Raw genomic sequence first — 24,825 nt, forward strand, 5'->3', positions numbered from 1 at the left:
CTCTGCCTTCCAATTCAGGGCTCACCACTGGCTGTTTAAAATGCATGTACATTGACACCGATATGCTCACGTTACCACGTCTTGTCTCTTACTTGGTTTGTTTCTTCAGGTGTTCCCTTCTGCCCCATGTCGCCCTTTCCCTCCAAGACTACAAAGGTGCCTGTGTCAAAGAAGAGGGAGCACATAATGAGTCCTGCTCTGTCATGGAGAAGCAAAGAAGGCCACTGTTCTTGCATGTCTTGTACACTTTTTCTTTGGCAAGTTGTCAGATTTTCTTGATGTCTTTACTTGTTCCTTGCAATGGAGATGTCTACTGGCTGCTTAATGAGGTTTTGAATGACAGTCTCTGCATCCAAAATAATGGGTCTAAGTATTACAGTATTTGAATCAATATTCAGCAGATAAGAAATAACTAGGGGTGGAGAAAGGTGTTCTCTTTCTCACACACATACACAGTTAATCTCATCTTGTCTGGGACCTAGAAATGTGTTTATGCTTAGATCTTCATGTTTCTCACTCCAAAGCACTTATTTTACCAATGTTAAGAAGAGGTAACAGAGTCTGACTTGCTAAACTTGACTGCATAACTCAGCCAGTGGTGACCTTTGAACACAGGAAATATTATGGTGAATTTTGCTTTGAAAGGTAGCCACAGGTAATGGAATCACAGAGATTTTGCTGCTTGCTAGAGCAAGAGTAAGCTTGTGACAAAATTAAGCCTTTTATTTCTTCATCTTCCCACCCTTTCTTTTGTTTCTTTCACTCACCCCCCCATCCCAAAGAATTCGTACATGACAAGAAACAGTGATCTGAACTGCAAATTTCACATCATTTATTGAATATAGGCCAATATTGCTGTTATGATTTGCATCTTGCTCGAGTCAAAGTTCTGCTGGCTGAAAACAGCTTTCCCTTAACCATATTAGCTCTGTCATCTCCCAGCTGCAACAACAAATGGCAGCAAAAAAGAAACTTCAGAGTGCTTTTTCATCCGCTGATTCCTATTTCCAGGTAGTCAGGTATTGTGAACGCAACTGAAAGCAGAATATTTTTCATGGTTTTTAGTCTTTCAGCCCCTGACTAATAAGCCTTCTTCATTGTCAAAAGGGAGGGAACTGATGAACCTGTTGTACATTGAGCCTCGTATTTCTAGCCCAAGAAGGTAGGTTTTCCAGCTTGGTTACACCAGTTCTTTGGGATGGAACAGAGAAGGATCAACCAGGTCATTGTCATCTTGGGGCAAAGCTAGAGTTTGCAAAGCTCAAATAATTTGATCACTGTGGTGCTGGAAGGGAATTATTTTCCCAGGGCAGCCAGAAATCAACTGCTGTGTGGTCAGTTTGACCTAATAACTCTGCTGGGATTTCAGACAATTTTAAGAATTATTCTTATTCAGTATTTAAATGGCAGGTTTTTTGGTATTGTATGAAGGAAAGACATTTTGATTTCAAGAAATTGAACAGGAGCTAAACTGAAACTACATTATTCAACTTTTTTTTTGAGCATGGGATTTTTAAAGAGTAAACAAGTAAATTTTAAATAGACAAAGAGCACCCTCCTGAAGCAGTGGCAGCTGCCCTAGAAAACAGGTGCTAGAGCCAGAGGAGAGTGAAAACTCCCTTATGCTCACAAGGGAAATGATTTATCAGTGACATAGATTATACCATGGGCAGGTTATACTTCTAAGTAAAATCCTCCTTTTTTTCTGGGAAATGGGGGCAAATGTGGAAAAGAAGGAAATAAACCTATTGTGTCAGAGATAGCTTCCTGGGATCAGATGTCCCCCTGCATGAACCTTTGCATGCATTTATATAACGGTATTTTTCTTTGACAGGGCACAAATGAACTCAGCAACTCAGTTATTACTATGCCAGAGCTTTATAACATTCTTTATGTGCTTCTCAATATGATTGTGTATTTCCTGTCTTTATACATGCCTCTCTATGTGTAAGTGTTGAAACGTTATTCTTCTGCTATTGTGGCCAATATCAGCTGGAATTTTGTCATTTCTTTGAGGAAGAGAGGTCAAATTGATATTTGTTACTGAGAAATGTTTCTTCACATAATGTGAGACCCTGTGCATCACTCAGTGCTCCTGTGAAGGAAGAAGCATCCCCAAAATCACACATAGTCAAAGGCAATTGAAAGAAACTCACTTTGTAAGGTTATGGTCTTTTCTACATCCCACCGTGGATCTTGATGTCTTTTCTGCTCTAAAATCATGTTACTGAAGGACATATATGAGACAGCAGGTCAAATTGGAAGAAATGCACCATTTAAATCTGAAAAGAGCCTCTAGCTACAATGGGGTCAACACCTCAGAATACAAGAAAAAACATTTTTATAGCAACACTCAATAGAATTTATCATTTCTTTTTAATTCAAACCAGAACAAGCCCAAAAGTAAGGGGTAGAAGGGAAAGTAGAGTAACAAATGTGAGGGGAAAAGAAACAGCAGGAAAGCTATAGAGGACACAAGGTGAAATAGTGTTGCACAGAAAAAAACAAATATGCTTCTCTGCAACAAATACAGCAGGAAGCCTAACAAAAAGCCCCACAAAAGCTTAAATGAGCACAGCTGCAGTACAGGGACTGTGCATGATAAAGTGTGACGGGACAAGGAGACTAGATACAATGACTCAAAAGATTACTACCTATTCTTAAACCTTCTAGTAGTTTTCTTGTTCATGTGGTGGTGTCAGAATTTTGCTCTGAAGAGGCTTGGTTTTCCCATTATTTATCTGTTTCAGCTTGAGAGAGTTTTGTCTCACCAATTGTAAGAGATGTTTGTAGTGGTGATCTTTTAGTACAAGCCCAATTTTGTTATAGTGGTAATGGCATTAAGAGCACCCCCAGCTTTTGCGGGCATCATGTGGCTCTTTCCAAGGAACAGAGCAGTGGAGGCTGAAGGAGGTTATATAAAGAATCATGCAATACATAGGTGTGGCAGAAATAGCCCTGTGTGCCTCATTCCCTTTCTGCAGGTCTACCAGAGCCAGGCAGGCCAGCTGCAGGGATTCTTTCACCTTTTGTATGCCTAATTTTATCCATCAGCTAAATACTTCCCTTAAAACTAAAATTATTTTTAAATCCTCAGGTAGTAAATATAACATATTCACATGCTAAACATAATTGAAGTCCGTAGTTGGCACTGTTGTAAAAACCACAGCACCTGGTGACCCTTTTTTTTTCCAAATGCATAGCCATTCCTACTGGATTCACCCCAGCAAGGGGCTCTTAGAGTGGTGTTTTCCAGACATCCTTCCAATTGGTTGGTAACTGCCTGGGATGCTGAGTGCTCCCTGCAGCCACTTAATACTGATGTTAGGGGCAAGATGCTTAAAAATGCATAGCAGATGGCTCACAGCAATGATGTGAGAGGATTTATCCTCCAGGAGACAACAGCTTATTCCTGTTCTTTTGCTGGTGTCTTTTGTCATATTGAGCAAGACAGCAAAAGCTAGGGCAGAATGAAATATGATGTCTTTCCCATGAACATTTCAAAACACACTTGAAAAGGTTTTTGTTTTGAAAATGAATTATTCAGTTTTGCAATGTAAGATGGAGGTATTTTATTCATTTGGATTGAAAATGGGAAGCATTAATTTTATTCTTTTACCTTTCAAGACTGGTTTTTGAGTTACCTGAAAAAATTAACTAGGGAGTAGCTGTAGTCTGCCTAGAACCTACTGAATTGAAATGTGCATATGTGTATATATGGTGTGTGTAAATACATATGTATAAATTTATACAATTATGTATAGTGTATGTAAATATACATATAAAAACTATAGGAGTATGAATGCATGTAGATATAAGAATTTGCTTGAAAAAAAAGGGAATTACCCCAAGTTCAGCTTCTCTCTTCTGAGAGATTCTGAAGTGTTAGAGAAGGCCTGGATTTATCAGGTGTGATAACCTTGCCTTGCCATATATAAAGTTTGCCTGTGTATCAGTGTCTCCTGTGACCTTTGATTAAGAATGTTACAAGATTTCAGATGGGAAGGAAAGATGTGAGAAGTCAAGTGGGTTAATTGGAGAGAGCTCCTGTACACCATGTCATATTATTACTCTCTCACCCAAATGCCAAGACAGTAACTACTAAAGCAGAACTGTGCAAACAGTCTTTCTGGTGGCATGATTCCAGTTCAGCTTAAATTTTCAGCTGAGAGTAATAAATTTTCCTTCTGAGGTCTCTGGTGACAAAGGACAATTGTCATCCATGGAGGCTGAACTTTCCACCTCACCTTAAAAGCTGTCAGTGCTTTAATAGATCATACCTTAAAGTCCTTTCTTTCTGCAGACCTAGTGTAGAGACCCAGAGTGCAAATAATTGCTTTTCTGTCTGCACCGTTTGGTGGATTTTTATTAAGATTAAGAAAACAGGTGCTTTCTCTGCAGTATGGCTTTCCATGCAAATGCCTGAGTAGTCCCTTCCTGCTTTTTCCTGAAGCAGCAGTCCCATGCCATGAATGCAGCCACTACTCTTTCCCACACGTGTGGCTAAGGCACTCTCTGATAGAGGCATCAGATTCCACTTTTTCCAGGTACCAAATCTGAGCCGCTTAGAAAGTGAGTTCTCAGAGTGCCTTACTGTTGGTAAGGCTCAGAGATGATTCATGTCAGCGTGACTTTGTCAGCCGGTCTTTGAAGTTCTCATCAGTTTTAAATATCAAACCTAAGGTATCCAGACAAGGGATTACTTGAAATTTAGTAAGTGTCAATGAAAGTTGTGCTTTAGGCAAATAATGTGTCATTAAACTCATGTTAGCAGAGCCAAGGTATTGCAATATAATATAATAGTAAGCCACTGAGCTGGTCCTTCTGTTGCTTTGGAGTGCACCCAAGCCAACACATCATTCAGAGAAAACTTCTGCTCCTCTTGATGTAACACTGTATGGAGCCATCTGAGACTGAGTCACCCGTTTGTTGACATCTGCATCTTCCTGTTTCAGTTACAGGCTGAACAAAGTTCAGCTATCTAGGCAATTTCACACAGGATTACAAAAGGCAAATGTCAGTTTAGAATGACTTCTTCAGCTGTGATATATGATCTCACAGTGAAATAGAAAGTCTGACTGTGGCTTAAACAAGAAGACAATTCCACTGAGTTTAGAACTGAAAGGTGTAAAACAAGTAAATTCACCTGGAATTAATACAGTTCTTTTATATTAAAACACAAATGATCAAAAAAATGGAAATTTTGCCACTCAAAAAAATTGGGAAACTGATCTCTGTGAGAAACAACACAACCCCAGCTGCCTAGTGTTTTAGCACAAATGGCATATGAATAAGAACATCAAGAAGAACTCTATCCTTTGCACTTCAAGTACACAGTAAGCATTATAAAAGTAAATGTGTTAAGGTTGCAGCTGGATTAGGGAAATGTGAAAAAGGCATGTATTTCTCTCTTTTTTTTTTTTTTTAAGTTTTTGCTTGTGGTCTCAGGTTGCTTCACTTCCCTTTGATATAGTCTCAGTGAAATTCAGTTGTTCTCAGGTCAAGAACGGGTCTCTCCAAATTTAAGGGAGGACCTTGTGTTTACTGGCATCTTTAGCATGAGTTCAGTAGGAAAAGAACTCCCCAGGCAGAATATTTGCCACTGGGTGATTACACTGGGAATGGATTGTGCACTTACAGCAAACAACTAATTAAAACCCAGAAGATAATGTGCAGGGGTCTCTGGCAGCCAGCTGGCAAACCAGGGCAGTGTTCGGATCTCTGCCTAGAGCCAAGGGGAGCTGTGTATGGCCAAAGCATCTGCAGTAGTGGGAAAGATGGGTGTCTGCAGGTGTGTGGCACCAGCCTGTGCCAGAGGCTGATGTCCCACCATCAAGGTCTGTGAACAGAGCTTGGCATGTCAGTGTCAAAGGCCTGGTGGGAGAGGAGGAGTAGGACTTGGCACCTGGGTGCCTGAGGAATGCTCTGGGGTTTTCTTAGCCCAGTTTTGGTGATAGAGTGGTAAAAAGCAGCATGAGGTAGAAACAGGAACAACTTAAAACAGCAGAGCTCTTGTGGAGAGGAGCCAGAGAAGATGTCATGGTTTGGCCCATCCGCATCATGAGAGTGAAAAGAAGGAAGAGTACAGGAAAAATGATTTGGCCTAAGCTTTTTGTGGCTAACTATGTATGTGAAAAAATTTGATTTTGAAAAGAATGGAAGGATTGGGGTTTTTTTAAATATATTGTTAATATTTAAACTATTTTCTATTTTGGGCTAGCCAGATTATTAAATTTCCATTTTCTAATTCTGAAGTCAAAGTCCCCAACTGACTATGAAAGTGTATCCCAGAAGCAGACTGCAAAGCTCAGTCTCCACATGGAAGACAATAATTCCAGATGCCAGATTTACCTTCCATTAGCATTTGGGAGCATCAGAACCTGCAATAATATAAAGAGTTATCAATGGATAAAATTAGTCTGTACTCAGTTCTGATACTGCCCAAGTCTTGAAGCCTGTATATACAATGCGTGTGATATCTCTTCATCAGAGTTTAGTGTGAGGAGTTTTGAATGCTGCACCTGAATGATCCCAAAGACTCAGAGGAAGCTGAAGCATTTGTCAGTTCATAATTTGGGAGAAACAGGAAAACAGAAGAGGTTGGTAGTTTTCATGAATAGTGGCAACATATACAGCTTAACAATTCTCAGCCTCCCAGAAAATGCCTTTTCACCTCTACATAAATTAGAAGTTAACAATTCCTAAAATTAAATCTCTTTTTATTTCTTTTTAATTTGCTTTTGATTTCTGCTTCACTAGTAAGGACAGCTACAAAACTTTCCTTGGCTACTTCTTTCCCCAGTAGAGCAGGAACTGCTTTTGGGGATCTGAAGGAAAATATTCTGGTTTTAGCTAGCAAAGCCTCCCTTCACTGGCATGTTTCCCTGGGACACCAGTCTGTCTTAAGACTTTCAGGAAGTGAAGCAATTAAGGGACATTATAAAAAAGAGGGGAAAAAAGCAAAAACCGAACTGTCTTTTAACTCCATGCCCCATTAAACTTCTAGCAATTACATGTTCAAGGCCATTGTCCCCTTGTTCCCATTTTTCTCCCCATGCACAGCCACATGTGGCTGTAGGCTGTGAAGTGCTGTACTCCACAGCCAGTATCATTTCCACAGACTGTCATGGTCTGTGGTTCTTCTGACTGCCCAGAGATGCTTTTAAAGTGAAAAATACTCTGTTGTAATGAAAATTAATGATATTCTAAAAAGTAAGTCTGACCTGTCTGAGTTGAAATTAAATAGTAGGAAGGCCAGGACAAAAGGAGTGAGAAGATGAGATCTAAAGATGGACCTATTACTGTGCCCAGGGGCCCATGGACCCAGTGGAGCTGTGGGTCAATGCAGAATGGCTCACTTTTGGCTAGTTAGAAATCATGTAAAAAAACTTACTTAAAAGCAATGCCTTCTGTAAGCCTGAAGACTGTGGCCTATGCTGGGGATGGGGGAGTCCAGAGACTGAGAAGGATTTTGGACATCTAATTGAGAGAAAGTGAGAGTCATTTGAATTAAGCATTGAGCAGGCCTGAAATATAATTATTTTGCAAATTTTTTTCTTTATTTTAATGGCTATTTCTGAAAGAAAAAAGCAAGAGGATAAATGGATGAGGGAAATAACTGGCCATTTGTCTAGCAGAGGAAGGAGGAGTAGAGCATGAAGGGCAGCCAGTAGGGGTTAAGGAAGAGGGTGGAAGCAAGGGATAGGAGTGAGTGGAAGGGGCAGGGAGCAGCTTACCGGCAGGGCTAGCAGCACCTGGACCTGCATTAGCAAATCCTGCTGCTTAGCAAATCCTGCCAGCTCTGCCAGAGAGCAGAGCATTACAGTGCCATTCTCTCACTGGGGGAGTAGACGCACAACCTCCTCCTGCTTCAGCACTTGCTTCACCAGAAAAACAAAGGTCTTTTTTTTTTGACTGAAAAAAATTTTGATGATTACATACTGCAACTTGATCACATGCCTTTCTTGAGTATTCCTGCTTTTCATAAAATCCCAGTTCTTGATTGATGCCTTCATGCAATAAAAATGAGCTGGTGAAGCAGCAGAAAGGTCAGTGTAATTTTCTTCCGTTTCTGGGTGAGGCTGGGGCAGGTGTTTTATAGTGAACTTTTTCCTATCAAACCCAGTCCTTGAAACTACAGTTAATTCTTGACAGAATATTTTCACTCATGTTTTAAAAATAGTTGGAAAGTTCAAGTTTATGTTGCAAGCTGACAAGAATGCCGTACCCTGTGGCTTTGCACTATCACACTTACTTGCACTAAGAAATTTAACAGGTTACAGTTGAAATACAGTTGGAGCCTTCACCAAAAGCTTCCATAGTCTTCCTGCTGTGAGTCTTGCTGAGCGGGTAAGGATCTAAGCTGGTGTCCTTTCTTAGTTAGAACTGGTTTTAGATTTCTTCTGAATATCATATTTGTCCTACTGGGTAAACTGAGGCATAAGTCTGGGAAAGCCTTTTACACAAAGGGTCATTTTCTCCCTGTTAGAAAAGATTACTGGAGAGTATGTCATGTTCTCCCAGCAGGTACTGTCAAAAGCTGATGTCTGCCTCTTCACAGGAGGCACAAAACAGTGTTAGATCACAGCTGCCTGAAAGCTTAAGCTAAGGAAAGGGAAAATAATCACAAAGTACCTTTTTAAATGCTGCAACAGCACTTGCTGGAAAGCAAAAACAACCCTGTCCTGCAGAGCTGACATTTGAGGGGGATGTTTTGTTATTGGTTCTCAGTGGGTTTTATGGTAAGAAGTGTTCCTCTGCCCTGTGTTTTCTACCTACCTGTCAATTGCCAAGGTACCTGCACCCTGCCTGCCTTCTTCTGAGCTTTCTTCTGCTGAACATTTTCACAAACATTTGGGTATCTAGCTTGAGGGATCTTTTAAAGTGGCCTGCAATTTAAGATGCTCCTGGAAAGGCAGACCTTTTCAATTTGGCAAGACCTATTTGACTGCAGCATGCCAGTATCACCTGGAATTAAAATTTTCACCTCCTACTTCCACCACCTTCTTTTAAACTCTGCCATCCAAAGGTCTCTCACCCTTTTCCCTTGAGTCTCCATATTTCAATATGCAGTAGTGCCATGTGGGCTGTGTATTGGCCTGGTAAAAATTTCTTCCCTGTATTTGGGAATCCAATAACAGATTGTCTTGGGAGGACCCACGTATTTACTTGACACCCAAAACAGAGTAATGAATCTGAAGCATTCTGCACTGCAAATGATGCTTCACTTCAAAAGCTGGAGTGACCTGAGAGCAAAAGTAACATTGGAAAGAAAGGAACAGGCAGGTAACATCCCAAGTCAGCAGTCCGTGCTGCTGTTGCCTCCACTTCCCTGGGGTATTTTCTGCACATCGTTAATGCAATACCTGCCTGCTCTGCAAATGCAACAATTGCAATTGAGAATGTGTGGGGCTAAGACCTTGTTTTCCTGCTGAGTCCACAACATGTGCAGGTACTGAGTCCACGTCCATTCATTTGCTGGCACTGGGTGGGTTTGGACATGTGAGCACCTTCTGACACACCTCCATGGTCCTTGAAATGCCAGAGAGAGGGGGGCTGCACAACAAAGAGCAGGGTGAGTGCAATTAGCTGCTGCATCACCACTGCAATGCCAACGCCTGTACATGTAGAGTTGGTACTCTGATTTCAGTAGTTAAAAATATTTTTTTGCTTTTTTCATTTATTTTGTTTTAATGTTTCATTTATGTTTACATTTTTTTTATTTTATTTTGCACTGAGAAATACAGCAACACTTACAGGACTGCATGGCTAATCAATATCATAAAAATTAGGTGAAAAATATTGGCTTCTTCTGTGGCTTTAGTTTGTTTTTATTAGTAATGCTAGATGAAGTGCAGTCATTAAGATACAAATATACATGGATTGAGTATGAACCAGGTGAGGGAGAGAACTTTGGAAAGGACTTGACATTTGTAAGGTTTTATATCAATGGCAAAGCTCTTGACTTTTGTGGGAGTAGAGTTTGGCTGCTGTTAGGTGCTCTTTTTTTTTGAATCCTTTAAAAGAGAATGGAACCAATTTTGTGCTGACTATTCTCAAATGCATCAAAATAGCTACTGTTTAAGGCCTTTTCAGTCCTTGACCTCCTTGCTGAGAGTACCAATGTCTGCCTGTCTATTTGGAACTACTTTGAATTCACCAATGTATCAAGGGAGACTTGAGAAAAATCTTCATTATTTCAGAGAACCTTACACTTAATAAGTGTCTGGCTGTACAGAAAAACAAGTCTCTTATTTCCGAAGAGCTCACAGCCTAAGCAGACATGGCAGCAAATGGAGCTGACAAAGTAAAATGCCAAAGCTAAGTGACAAAGGAGGGAAGTGGGAAGGCAGTGATTTACTAAGACAATTGGTGAAAATGTGTGCCTGTCAAATTAGTCTTGATATTTTATGGAAAAACCTTATAGCTGCACGCACGATTGATGTCCTTCGTGGACTGATTTTCTGGTGATTAATGGAGAAAAAGTCACAGCAGCAAGGAACAGCTGAGGAGGGAGGCATGAAGAAGGGTAAATGCACGCGTGTTTGCAGGACAGGTAAGTTAAGCACCATCAGCAGAGGGGAGGAAAACCAGGAGATAGTGCATGGAAGTGAGAAAAGGGTCAGTCATAGGGAAGTCCAGGGTGAAGAGACTGGCACTGCAAAACCTGGCACGGCACACTGGAAATAGCCAGACTGGTTGGGAACAAATTATTTCCTTTATATAACCATCACTGTAGATATTTCTGCTAGGACAGTATTTGTCACCTGGTTTTATGATTCTCCAAAGTGACTGTTATTGTCACCAGACAGGTAATAAAGAAAATGTTCCTGGGGAAGCTCTGCATGTGAGTAGGGTATTTGCTGCCAAAAAAAAATCCTAAAAATCCTTTTCTGGTATCTAAGTATTGGTCTGACCTGATGGTGTCTGACTGCCCTCATGACTGTGTCACCGATACCACTTTTACTGAGGATCGCAAGGGGCCATGGCTGAGGAGTCTAAACTGTCTGAGTAAACTCCTGTCAACCACAAAATTCATTTCCCTAATCTCAGAAAAGCACAAATTAGAAAATGTGGTGCATGGCTCATGGCTTCCAGCCGTTGCCTGAATACTAAGTGTAATTTATAGATCTGTGATTAGTTTCAGATTTTCTTTCTCTTTGTTTTGCTGGCACAATCTTTTCTGCTGGAGTACATGCGTGCTTCATCCTTTAACTTGTATGGTCCCAGGACACATTTAGTAAGCAAAAAAATTCTTTTTATCATTACATAGATGAGAAATGAATGTACAGAAAACCCTCAGCAGTCTGCCCAGATTCACAGAGGAAATCTGTGACTAAATACTGCACTGACAACAGATCAATGTAAACAGTGACCAGATGTGGAAGGCTGTTTAATGTGAAGAGGTCTATGTCAAGTATGTTCTTGCAGGCTGCTCTGTTGATTGCTACTGGACTCAGCACAGGTGTTTGTAAAGAAGAATTGTTGGAATTGGGTAGGCCAGAACAGTAGAAACATTTATTTTGCACATTCAGATTAGCCTAGGCATGGATTAGTGTAGGCTGTTCTTGGGTTTTCAGTACATAACACTCTACTGATAGACATGAGAAAAGAGACTGTTTTTGTATTTTTATGCATTACAGCAGAGTCCTTTATACACTTATTTGCCTAAAAATTTTGAGTTTGCATCACAATTTGTCATGAAAGTCTCCAGTGTCCTATTAAAATCTGACAGATAAATGAAAAATGATTTAGATGTCTTACATTTTCTGGTCTAGCACATAGAAATTTTTAATTTGAACAAAAGTTTGTTAAACTGAATTTTCAAGGAGGTAAAATTCACAGTTTTTGACTAACACTGTTTCAACTATTTTTTTTTTACCTTCTGCTCTATTATTCTATCAGGGTTTTTGTCTTTTTTTAGATTCCTGTTTGCCATAAAAGTCTCTCAAGAGCTTCGTTTTGTGAACGGTGTTCTATTAAATGTGTCATTGAATTCAGTGAGATATGCTTGCACTTTGAGAAGAGTTCTTCTGTCTTCCCTGTAGTTCTAAACTGTCTCTACTGCAGTGATCAATACTGATCATGGCTGGTGGGGTAGTTCAGGTCAATGTGTAACCAGAAGTTATTCCTTGCCTGTGGCTGAGGCAGGTGGAAAGTCCCCAGGTGGATCACTGAAGCTGAATGATCTTTAGCCTTATAGTGCATTACTTCAGAACCAGAGCAAACCTATTTTGCTTAAGAAACAGGTGGGTATAGAGACTCTCAGAGTGGCTATTTGACCAGAGAGAAAGACGAACTTCAGATCTTTTAAATTATTCTTAAGCAGACTGTGTGAATCTTGTATTCTGAAGAGAGAAAAGGATGTGGCTGGATAAAAAAAAAAAAGTTATGTTACAATAATCTTTAATATTTTCAGTTATTTTTCCACGATTTACAGTTCTTTTCACTTTTACATTGTTACTGTCTTAATCAGTTTTTACTTTACGACTGGAAAAGTTGGTATATATACTTTCAGTAAAAAAAATGTGCATGGGCATATGGTCCCTTGGCTATGAAAGCTATGTTTTGAAGAAGTCTATTTAGGATAAACTTCTTGACCAACTCTACATCTTCCTCCTTCCTATATGCATTTAGCTAGCCCAGAATGCATTTCTGAGACAAGGGATTTTCCTTGCTGCTTCTTTTAATATAACATTACTGTCCTTGCCAAAATAAACTCCAGCAGAAGGACAGAAACTGTAGAGTGATACTGGAAATTTCTTGAGTTAGATGTGAAAGCAGCATCTCTCTCTGACTTGGGGGAATTTTGTGCAAGTGACTTGAATGTGCTAGTTTGTAATGAATTTAAGAGAGCCCCTAGCCAAGCAATGTACAGTGTGCAAAAACAGTCCAAACACTACCAGAATAATCATCTTGAATGCAAAAGAGACTGAGCCAGACAGCAATGTACAGCTGCCCATATCCAGATTTAGAAGGTACCAGAAGGGATACCTTCCCTACTCCCATCACATTTACATTAACCATGGGAAAAGCCATTCCCTTACTGAAAACATATCAGCACTGCATAAAATCAGTCTGAAAAAAATATGCCCTTATCAAAATAAAGCCTGCTATTAGAGATTAAATTTTAATGGGACTCTCATTTTTTCAAGCAAACCAGATCAAGCATTTGCCCTTTTATTAAAGCAGTAACTCCAATTATGAGAGCTGCAATTAAAGGCATGTCAGTGGCCCAAACACTGCTCATGTGGTAGATTATCTAGACCTTTTACTAATGGACTGAGAGTAAAATAACTTCCTAAGGTGTTTCTCCTCTCCCTCCCCACATGAGCCAACTTTGGTCTCAACTAAGCTGGTGCTTGTGGTGTTTACCAAAGGTTTATTAACACGCTGATATGGAAAGGTCAATATCCATCTTCAGGTGAGGAGAGGGGTCAACACAAGAGTTGTGGCTGTGTGGGTCTTGCCTTTCAAATGCCTTGTGCATTTTCACTTTGACTGAATTGGAGATGCCGTAAAGGTTTGACGCAGTGAAAGTTGCTCGCTAAGGTACCTCTTATTACAGAAAGGGGGAACCCTGGAACAACATGCAGAGGTGAGGCTGGATAGTCCCGATGTGCCTGGAATGACTTACAGAGGGTAGGAGTATTAAATTGTTCCATTGCTGGGGAAGGAATTCTGCATGATGGAGGAAAACCTTCCATCTTTGGGATGTGGCGGCCTAATTGTGGCTGGTTACTGGTTATTTTTTTTAAATAAAAACCTTCACTTATTCCTTTGTCTTCTCCCATTCTATTACTGTTAGCTTTGATTCAAATTTTGGTTCTAGCAGACAAACTGGTTTCCTACTATATTCTTTCCTCAAATGTACCCTTGAATACTACCCTATAGCTATTTAGACCATCTTTTCATGAAAACTAAATTGTATGATGCCATCTTTGGCTTTCTTATCCAATTCTCTCCCAAAATCATGCTGGTTTCCCATGTTCTCTTCTTGATTTGTAACAAACTGTCATAATTTGAAGGGGAATCACCAGGAAAGTGTCTCAGAAAACAATGCAGCCAACTCAGTAGCTGATGTGCTTGAAACAAACATTTCTGGAGTTATCAAAACTGACAGAAATTGTATGAGTGCTAAAGCAGCAGGCAAAGAATTTCAGGGACACTTGAGCAATTCTGTTTCACTCTTTAAAGATTTGCTTCTGTTGTGATTTACAACATCATTTTGTTTTCCCTACAGCGATAGTTAAAGTGCGATCTTTGCCACAAAAAGGTGTCTCATCTGTCAGGTCTTGGAGTGTGCAACACTAGAAGTGGAACAACGAAAATTCCTTTAATAAAGATGTCTCCCAAAGACCTGTGTCATACCTGTGTGGGTAGCTTCTCAGGCTCCCTTAGCAGCCAATGCTGTTTAAAGATTAATCTTTCACTAATTCAAAGCAATGCTTAAAAATTAAGAAGCATCTTCCAGCTACTTAATAGGTTGACTATGGTACAGTTAATGGAAAAAATATTTGGCATTTTAAGAGTCTTCAAAGACTCAAGAGAGAGATGAGTTTAATTCTTCCCAAGCCATATTGATTCTTACCTCACACTCAGTTTGGATTGATCTGTTTAGAATGAAGGTTTGGCACTAAAGACAATTTTAAAATGCCAGAGAACTGGTGGAAAAAAAGAGCGAGAAAACGCACATAGAGAAAACTGTCATCAGTATTGAAAAACATTGCCTTTCTTTTTTGTACTGACTAGGCTTTGATATTTTCAAAAATTGGTTATCTGCATTTGTTTGGACAAACGTCTCATGAGCAGCAGAGGGGAAAGATTCCCAGTTACCACCACCAAGTGAGGATTTTCTGGCAGCTGCTGAAAGATCACTTTAATCCAGATGCAGGAAAAGGGACTTACTCCCTTTATTAGAGAAATAAACCCTCAATATGTTCAGCTCATGACCTACAGCAATCTGACAGGGCTCAAATGGTGCACTCCACTAGAGAGGGCTACAGTAGTTTCTTTTTAAAGGTTGTCTCTTTGGCAACATTGGTTTTACACTGCCACATTACTGGGATTTGCAGGCTGCCTTGATATTTCTCTGTGGCCCTTTAGAACAAAGGGATAAGTTTTAGTCCTTTGCAAAATCTTTTCTTCTCTCCCTTTCTTTCCCAACAACACACATACTCAAAATACATGTTGTTTTCTTACATGCCTCCATAAATAGACCTGATCGCTATTAACCTCCTGACATTTCTGAAATGGTCAGTAAATATTTCTGTGTATCTGTTTGCAAGACTGTCTAAGTGTGACTTTGGCCTTTCTCCTGAGGAGACCTCTCTTCTGACTGCTTTGAATTAGGACTGGGATGCACACCACATAAGGATTAGGAGAGAAGTTCCTTCACGCAGGAGTGCCTGAAGAATTGTGCCAGTGAAACAGGTAGCAAAAGCAAACAGCCTGTGAAGAATGCAGAGCAAAGAGAGAATCAAGGGTAATTTCACCAGGGGCTTTGCAGCTGGACCTAGAAGGACATTTGCAGTTTTCTTGCAAAACTATTTATAAAGTAAAAGTAAAGAAAGGGAGAGTGTGAAGAGATTAAGAGAAGAGGGTAGGAGAGAAACCAGAAGCAGAGACTGGGACATGCAACAGTTGTTTCAGGTGCAGACACCAGCAGCCAAAGCAAAGGAACTATCCTCCAAAGCATGTGCAGCCTGGTGGAGGAAATGGAGAGAGTGGATGTGCAAATATGCAGTCTGAAGGAATTAATGTGCATCTCATCCTTCAAAGGGCTGCTTTAGACCACAGCAAACGGCCATCACCATCAGGCTGAGGTGACTTGTGTGGTCATTATGCAAAGTTCCTAGCTGAAAAAATATTGAGTTGAATGCAATGGCTCTTTGTGTTTTAAACAAATCAACAACACCTTTGCACACATCTCTGAAAAAAACACCTGAAAACCCGTCACTGGTGTGTTTTGGAAAGGTGGGTACAAGGAACAGCAGAGAATGGCTGTTCCATAGCACAATCTCCTCTTTTCATGACTTCAGCCTGAACTTGTAGCAGTTGTTTCCAGAAGAGCCGCTGCTGCTCAACAGAAACTGGCAACGGTATTGAATCATTTGGCTATGCAATTGTTTACACCAGAAACTCTGAGCAATACAGGATTAGGAAAATACACTGGTGAATGATGGGGGGGAAATCAAGTCTTCATTTTACAGTCTGTCAAGATTCCCTTGTTTCTCTTTGTTTTTTCCTCATACCATATGGTAATGAGATTATTTTATTATCCCAGTGCAAATGTTGAAAATGGAAAGGGTTGGAAAAACTACTTTTGTGTTTCTGGAAAGCGAGATGGGATTTATTCATTAACAAGTTCATCCTTTTTATTAGTATTGTATTTTTCCCATCAGAACAATCAGGCTTGGTTCTAAAACCAAATTTCTTTAAATGAGAACCCTCCCTAGGAAATTGAAATGGTGATTTTTATATCTATTCATTAGGATTTTTTATTTTCATTTTGCTTTCAGCGGTTGAGGACACTTGAAAATCTGAGGCGGGCTCCTTGAGCAGGTGGCAGTGCTGGTGCGGGGAGGCAGCGGTGTGTGTGCTCCCTCTAGTGAGCTCTGATCCTGAGCATCTGGGATCGGGCTGCCTGGGCCCTCTGGGCAGCTCCCAGGGCATTAGTCACAAAGTGCTTTCTTCCACAGGTAACATTCATACCAATTCTGCTGTTCAGTCTGCGGAACCCGCTTATACAGGCTGAGTCACTGCAGGAGCAGGGGAATGCGGGGGCGTCTTCTAGGTCTGCCACAGATTCGCTGAGCAAGTCACTCGTGCTCTCTTTTCTACACCTGTGTACAGTGTTTCTGAAAATCCTTTACTTACTTAGCTCTTTAAACCTTCTTTCAATGAACAGCAAGTTTAAAAGAGGAAGGAAGAGAGCACTGACTGACTTCATTCTTATTAACACTTTGAGATGCTCAGGTAGAAGGAAGTCTTTGTGGGAACTGGTCTCTGAAAGAAAACGGTCAGTGGTGGAGCACACTGGCAGTGCAGTGCAACTCCAATCTGATGGCAAATTGCTCACACGTAACCTGCATCTCTACCATTTGGTCATAATGACTCTATAGTAACACTTGTTTAATATATTAATAATGAAGGGGGAGGGAAAAGTGTGCAAAGCCCAGCTTTTACTGGGCATTTCTATATTTGAGTGGTGTAGAGATAAGCATGTTCTCTTAAGGAGAGCCTGGCATATAAATACCACATATCAAGTAAGAATTCAAATGAGAAGTAATAAAACCTGTATGTTATATTTCAGACAGGGTTCTCTCTAATTTCATGGTCAGTAGGAAGGGTATAAATGGGAAGGAAGGGAAATTAATGTTGGTTTTATCCTAGTTTATCCTCCAGCATGACATGACAGAGGATCAAATTATTTAAGAGCTGTGTGTGACTATTCACCAGGGTTAGAGATAACAGGGCCTGGGTTTGCAAGGAAGGATAAGGATTCTACTGAAATGGTTTCCTTCTTTTCTTGGACAGAAAGGTACCTTTTGATTGTTCTCATTGCAAATGTCAGTCTTGAATAAGATAGCATGAGAAATACAGGCATAAGAGGAAAAGGAGTGAAATATTTGTTTCGAATGTCATATGAAAGCCCCTGGGAAATCTGGATTTGGATAATCAAGTTATGATTCAAGTCAGGGAAGTAGAACATGACTTTTATTTAAAACATATCAGTGACAAAGCTGTTCCATAATGCACACAAATCATTAAACTCCCAATGCATCTTGAGCTCTGAGCTGGAGGCCAACCAATAGAGTTCACTGCCTTCCCTTTTGGCTTCTGAAAAGGGCAAAAATTGTGTAGCCTGCAGAGGAAACATCAGTCTTGGCAGCTCTGCATCACCTATTTCTGTTCAAACTGTAGTGAATGGAAAAGATGTTGACCTATAAGCACAAATTGTCCATTCATCATAATGCAATAGAAATACCTGAAGGTAGGTTAATAGTCACTAGAGTGTGAGTTGTTTAAATATGTATATATGTTTATATCCTTATTTAAAGTCTATAAAACACTTTGGTTATGGGCATATTTTCAAATCATTTTACTGCAGACCAGACAAAATCCTTAATTGTTTATGGATATTGGAGATTATGAAACAGTTGTGACCACTGGACTGGGTTTCTTTTAAAGTAAAGTAGGTGTCAAGGTCTATTAGCATTTTTACACCTGTTGTTTATCAACAGAAATTCTGCTGCCATGTATAGCTTCGTACAAAAATCAAGCATTTAATAAACTCTCAAGTCTTTTGCACTATCCTTAGTCAGAAATAATTTACAGGGAAGGAAAGTGTAAAAAAAAAGCCAAAAATCTTACTAGGCAAAACTTTCCCAAATTTCAGGAGCTATTTCATTCATGTACTAGATAGCTTGATGCCAAGAGAACTTGTTTCCCCCCCCTCCATTTTTACTGGCACGCAGTATCACGAAACAAGGTTGAAGCTCATTAAGTTTTCCCCTCTCAGAAATCTTTACTACAAGGCATAAAATATGTATGAATGGCATTAGAGTACAAAGACTTCATGATTCCTACTGCTGACAGTACTTCCATAGAAGAAACCAGGCTTATCCATGGAAACCAAGTATTCTCCAGAAGAACTCCCTCCTTCCCCACCCCCTTTTGGCCATACAAGGACTAATTGTGGTGTCAGCTGCCACAGGAATGCAAGGCATGTATCTGGTGTATCAAAAGAATAGCAACTGCTGTCAGCAGCATTCCTGTTCCTCATCCACGGTTGATGGCACTGGGAGCAGTTTACACAATCTTTGTCCTGCTTACAGGGAGGGGAGGGCTGTAACTTTTTTTATGTTTTTTTAAAAGTTTTCTTTCAAATACATATATGTACACAAACATATATGGCAACCACACTTATTTTTTTAAGAAATATACTATTTGTGTTTGCCTACTGTTGGCTACATTCTCTAAGCATGTTAGAAACTTAATATATTTGGGGTTACAATGCTGCTATTTCCTTTTTACTAACAGTAGCTCAAATTTTCTTGTAATGATGTGAATGTTCTGGTCCACTAAACAGAAGATGACTACTGTGTTTGAAGTGGGAATATTTTCTCTGCTCCCTTAGCTGAAGTGCCTCTCTTTGAAGTGTAATAAGCTAGGCATAAGTCCAGCATTTTATCTCAATTCTCAGATCAAACTTTTCATTAACTTGTAAGAGAGTTGCATGTCTGGAAGGCCACCAAAATTGGGCCCTGAAGCTTCAAGCCAGCTGCAAACCAAGACAGTGGTATAAATCGACTTTTGTAGTTCAGGTACTCTAAATAGAGCCATCTAACATGTAGAAAAGAAAACCTGTGAATATAGAGCTCCTGTTGTCTGCACCTCTGTTTCATGCAAAGTATGCACGAATTGAAATGAGACAAAGTTAGTAAATAACATTAAGCATGAAGAAACGAGTCTCTGCTATTCTACATGGTTCATTTTGATGCTGTGGTTGAAAAAAAACAAACCAAAAAAACCCCAAAAAACAAAACCAAAACCAAACCAACAAACAAACAAAACCTGTAGTTTTTTCTTATTCAGAATGCTCACAGAGCTGAATTTTAGTGCCCTGTGTAGATATATAACCATGAAAGAGCATCCTTGTTGCCTTTCCAGCAGGCTAGAACTGATTTAAGAAGATGGGAGAAGCAACCAAAAAAAAATTTTTTTTAGGTCGTGATATTCATTTTTATGAGGTTTTTTTTAAAACTGCTGAATCTTACTCAACTATATTGTATAAGTGAATGCACTCAGAGCTGTAGGTAAGACAACCGAGTTCACATATATCTTCACAGAACAGCTTGTAAGAACATACCTTTTTATTTCTCTTTGCCTGATTTAGATGATTGAAGATGTCTGTTCCTACAAGCAATTCAAGAGGCCCAACAGTCCTTCAGGCAATTGCTGAGACTTTGAAGTTAAGAAAGTAGCTTATGCTATAATTTTACTTACATATACACAGCATGATGGATTTCTTTCTGGAGCTGGTTCTACGGTAGACAAAACTCCAAGAGCCTTGTCCTACCTTGCTTGTGTATAGGCTGCCTCCATTTCCTCTGTTTGAGGGAGAAAAACATGTATGTGCTGATGGGGTAGTAATTCTTATGCACATGCATTCTGACAACTAATATTTGTAAAATATCGAGGTCATGGATAAAAGTTGCTCTGACAATTTTAAAATGGCAGCCCTGGGATTCAGCATCTCAGATTTCAAAAAGTGACCATTCAGTCACACAGGAATGGAATTCATGTTATTCTAAACCAGTAGGTGTTTTTATATCCATGTACTTTTTCAGTAGTCATTCTAGGTTCATAATGTTATAAATCAGAATAGTACTTTCCTTCTTTCTTAAGCTGGGACCTGCTTTCTCACAAGCTACTACCTGAGCTGAAGATATGTGCTATATGAAGCCAGAGGTCCTGTTGTAAAAAAACCCACAACAAAACATAAGAAAAATCAACAAACACGCCACCACCATCACTCCTCACAGCAAAGCTCTGTTCCATTGCAAACAGTCTATAGATTGTTGCTTAGATGACAGGTGCAGGTTACATTCATAACAGTAAAGAAACAAAGCAGATAAATAAATACACTCTGGCCATTAAGCTTTGCATAACTGTTGGTACTATCCTGGGGCTGCTTAACAACATTTAGAGTAGTAACAGTTGACTCATTTTATCACTTTAATGGGGAAAAAAACCATCAGAAATTAGAGACCCTAGTAAAAATTTTGAAAAGTAATAATTAAGTATAGAGATAAAATTAAGTACACTGTAAGGACTGCTAAAGGGTCCATTCCATAACCTCTGTGGTTTTTAGCATATGTTTCTGTTTCTGGAAAACAGATACAATCTTTATAGCCTACACACAACATTGAATAGGATGTTTAGAAAATACTATTGAGACTAAAAAGCATATTATTTCTTTGTTGATTATATTATTTAAGGTATTTTGTATTAATTATTTAATCCTGACATAATATATAGAGGGAAATGTTTTCATTTGTCTTCAATTCAGATCATGTTGCCTCAGAACATAGCATGAAGGAAAACATTATCAAGTCGTAATTTTACCAGATTTGTGCCAAAATACTGAGTTATGAGCTGTAAGAATGATCTTGATAGGTTTTAAGTTTCTTGTTGTACATAATAAATGTGATAATCCAATGCATAAATCTAAATTAATATTTAAAATTTATTTCTCCTCCAGGGCAACAGTGAAACAATGTCTGAAACACTGTGTGCAGTGCTAGTCATCCAGGCCCAAGGAAGCTGAACTCTCATTATAGCAGGAGAGGAGACACTATAGGAAAAAGTTATGTAGAAAGGCATTTTCTTTTCAAATGAAAAATTAAAAAGGTTGACTTGTTTATCTAGCAAAATCATGACAGCAAGAAGATATTTCCTAGAATACATGGAGCAATGAGGGAAAAGAGCCATTAAAGAAAAAGGGCAGTGTTGTTATGAGGATAAATCAACTATGAATTAATTTGGGATGAATATTACACAAATTTCCAGCAAGTTGCAGAGCACTGGGGTCACAAAGCTTTGCCCTTACTTGATGAGTGAAGCAGGGAATTTTGATGAGACTGCGTGAAATGAAAAGAGCCGGCAACAACTTTGCCCTTGTCTTCCTGTAAACAGAATGAAAACTACCTGGGGATTTATTCTGAATTCAAGGATTCTTAATTCAGTTCACTTTCCCTACTTTTAATTGGGTTAAGGCCATTTGACTTCTGAAAGAGACTTTTCATGTGGGAATTATAGTGCAGTGAAGCCAAACCGCACCACTCTCAATGGTTTCAAAGTCTGTTGTTCTGGGTTGCCTTGTGTCAGTAGAGACAGGCAGGAACAACATGGGAGCTCTTCTCTCATCCAGACTGTTGTCCTAATAATTTAGTTATGCTATCATCCTGTAACTATATTTTTTCCCTTTTTGCTGAGAAAACCTTAAGCTAAATCTTGAACTGAATTGCCCTGAATGTTAAGTTGCAGCTTTGTTGCAGTTTGAATGTGTGGTGTCTTCTAGGCTGTTTCTGGCAGGGCTTCTCAGTGCTTTAACACAGGTGGGCGAAGGGTTTCTCCTGTTGAGACGTGTTTCTCTATGAGCAGTCACAAGTGTGAGCTCTTGGTAAGGATGGCAAAGTCAGTTCAAGTACTTTCTGCCCTCTTCTATTTTAATACTTGGAAAAGCTTTTACAAATTTATATTTCTATTCTGTCTGACCTCGCCATGCCTTTTTCCTTCCTGGAGAGGAAGACACTGCAATGTAGGAAGTTTTCCTGGTTTGTTTTTTACTCTGGTAACTTCAGCAGTCTCACCAAGAGCACAGCATCTCAGAGTCACGCTGGTACAGTGAAGAAATGCTGAAGCAAAAGCTGGACCAAGCAGCAGAAGAACTTCTTGATCCAGATTTGATGTCAGAAAAATGTAACTATACCATTAACATGGTGTTTAACCCCATGTTGTACAAGACTAATTGGATAGCTGACAGGTGATAAAGCGAGCTGCTTAAAAGTCTCAGGACTGGGCATGTTTCCCAAATCCAGAGATTGGGCTATTCTGGGAACTTGCTGGAATCTACCTCTGATGGGTATATCCATCCATTAAAAAGCAGCTGTGTACATTTACGTGGTTTTGGTTTGTTCTTGTAGCTCAGGTGGAGGATTTCTAGGTACAGCTTACGATATCCACGATTGATGGAATGGGTGTGATCGTAACTCCATTAATTTTCAGTGGCACTAACAGCCCTCTGAGAATGACCTGGGAGCAGGAGACTGCTGGCAGGCAAGGCATCTGTCTCGTTCCTGGTGTTTCTCATATGCTGGTGACAGGCCGGATGGGATCACTCAGATTTGGCTCTGAAAATTAAGGAGAGCCTTTCAACATGTTTACACTTGATGTTATTGGAAGATCCCGGTGGAAGACAGACCTGAGCCTGGTTTAAGATGACTTTCTCCACAGATGAAGTTGCAACTCACCAGGTTTATTTTCACAGCTGTTCAGCTATGATTAGGCAGCACTTTTTGGCTGCTGGATAACAGCAAACCTTGGTCACAGTGTCTGTAGGTGTTTCCTTTTGTAGTAGAGCTCCCTGGGTTGTGGTTTCGTGACAGTCCGTACTGACCCACCTTAGTGCTGGTGTGGCTCTGCCCTGGGGGGGTGTACACACTCCTTGAAAGGCAGAGAATGATTCTGCCTTTGGTGGCCAGAATGGCCATATGGTCTTCTCACACATCTCCACTTCCTTCCTCTTCAGCTACACAAACTAGGTAAAGAAGTAAGAAACAGTTTCTAGGAATCTGTCTTAAGCCATAAAAGAAGGACTGAGTGGGACCACTCAGACTGTGAAGCCTTGTCCGTATACTTGGAGGCAGGTGGACCTTGGACACTGGGTGAGATGTCATAAGCCCATGCTGGTACGTGGAAGAGGAGAAAGTCTTACACTGAGCTTCGCCCATGTCTTCCTTCAGCACAAGAGGAGAGATTCCCTTAGACGAAAATATCTGGATAGTCCCCAGTAAGAACAGCATACGTAACACCATGAAGAGAGACAGCTAAAATGGTCTCCTCCAGTCTTGCCAAGGGAGCAGAAAATACCCTTCCTATTTTCAATGAAGGAAATATTACATAAGAAATAATTGAAAGATTTTGAAAAATATAATCCTGTGAGCAGTTATTAGTGAAGGGAGATACTCTTAAATGGAAGCTGTGCAGAGGTCAGCACTGAATTCAGTATTTAACATATTCAGCAGTGAATGTTAAATTCCTGCTCCCAACATTTGCAAGTGTATTGGAGATGTGGTCTGCCAGACTGTAGAAGCAGTCCCTCAGAGATATCGGGAATACTAATCAGCACATGAAATGAAATTTAATATGCATTTTAATACGAGAAGAAACCAAATAATGTGTCTAGAAACATAGAACAACATAAAATAGGGAGGAACAAAAGTTGTGACTCTGAAAAAGAGATTAGAGGAGGCATTGGATCAGTGTGACAGTCCCTGCAATGACAGGAAAGGTGGCATGTACCTTGGAATAGGGAAAGAATATGGAAGCATCAATGTAATTTTATGTGTGAGTACAAGTTAGAACCTGGAAATGGTTTCCATTTCATACTTTCTAAAAGGATATAAAAAACTGTAGAGTCTGAAGAAAGCAATAATAATTACTAAAGAGGAAGAGAAAAAGCTGTATAATGAGATACTTGCAAATCAAGTTGTTCTTTATACTAGAGCAGACTGAGAAATTACTTGATTTGTATACAAATGTTTCAAGGGAAGAACAAATGGATACAAAAGTGCTCCTAATTTAGCAGAGAAATACAGAACAAGAACCAATAGCTGGAAACTCAATGAGACAGGCTCAAAATTAACTATTAGGCAGGGAGTAATTATTATATTTATTTAGCTGTTATTAACCACTGGCAAAATGAACACAAATCAACAAAAGCAAGGGAGGGATGTCTTCAAATTAAGAGCCAACTTTGAGCTAGTCTGCTTAATAGAGGGAAAATACAAATACAGGTTACAAACAGAGATTCTTTCTATCCAAAACTTTGTTTTAATAATTGTGTTGTATTTAAAATAATGTAAGCAGTGAGGAAATATTCTTTCACTCCTTTGGCAATATCCTGGAACACATTACCTGCACCATTTTTTCAATTGTTTTCCATGTGTTTAGCATGGCTACATCTAGTTACAAATTATTTTAATCTGAGTGTGGTGTTTTATTATTATTATTATTATTATTATTATTATTGATCTT

The 24,825-nt window shown here is 39.6% G+C and overlaps 1 long non-coding RNA gene across 1 annotated transcript in view; it reads left to right on the forward strand.

Moving 5' to 3' along the window:
- LOC116439152 overlaps nucleotides 1-24,824 on the forward strand; it is a 35,012-nt gene extending 10,188 nt beyond the window's left edge. The window contains exon 6 of the long non-coding RNA XR_004238066.1: nucleotides 110-24,824. This is a non-coding gene — a long non-coding RNA (uncharacterized LOC116439152). The remainder of the gene's footprint in view (nucleotides 1-109) is intronic.
- The last annotated feature ends 1 nt before the right edge of the window (nucleotide 24,825 follows it).

The sequence above is a fragment of the Corvus moneduloides genome, chromosome 2, assembly GCF_009650955.1.
Source record: "Corvus moneduloides isolate bCorMon1 chromosome 2, bCorMon1.pri, whole genome shotgun sequence".
NCBI lineage: Eukaryota > Metazoa > Chordata > Aves > Passeriformes > Corvidae > Corvus > Corvus moneduloides.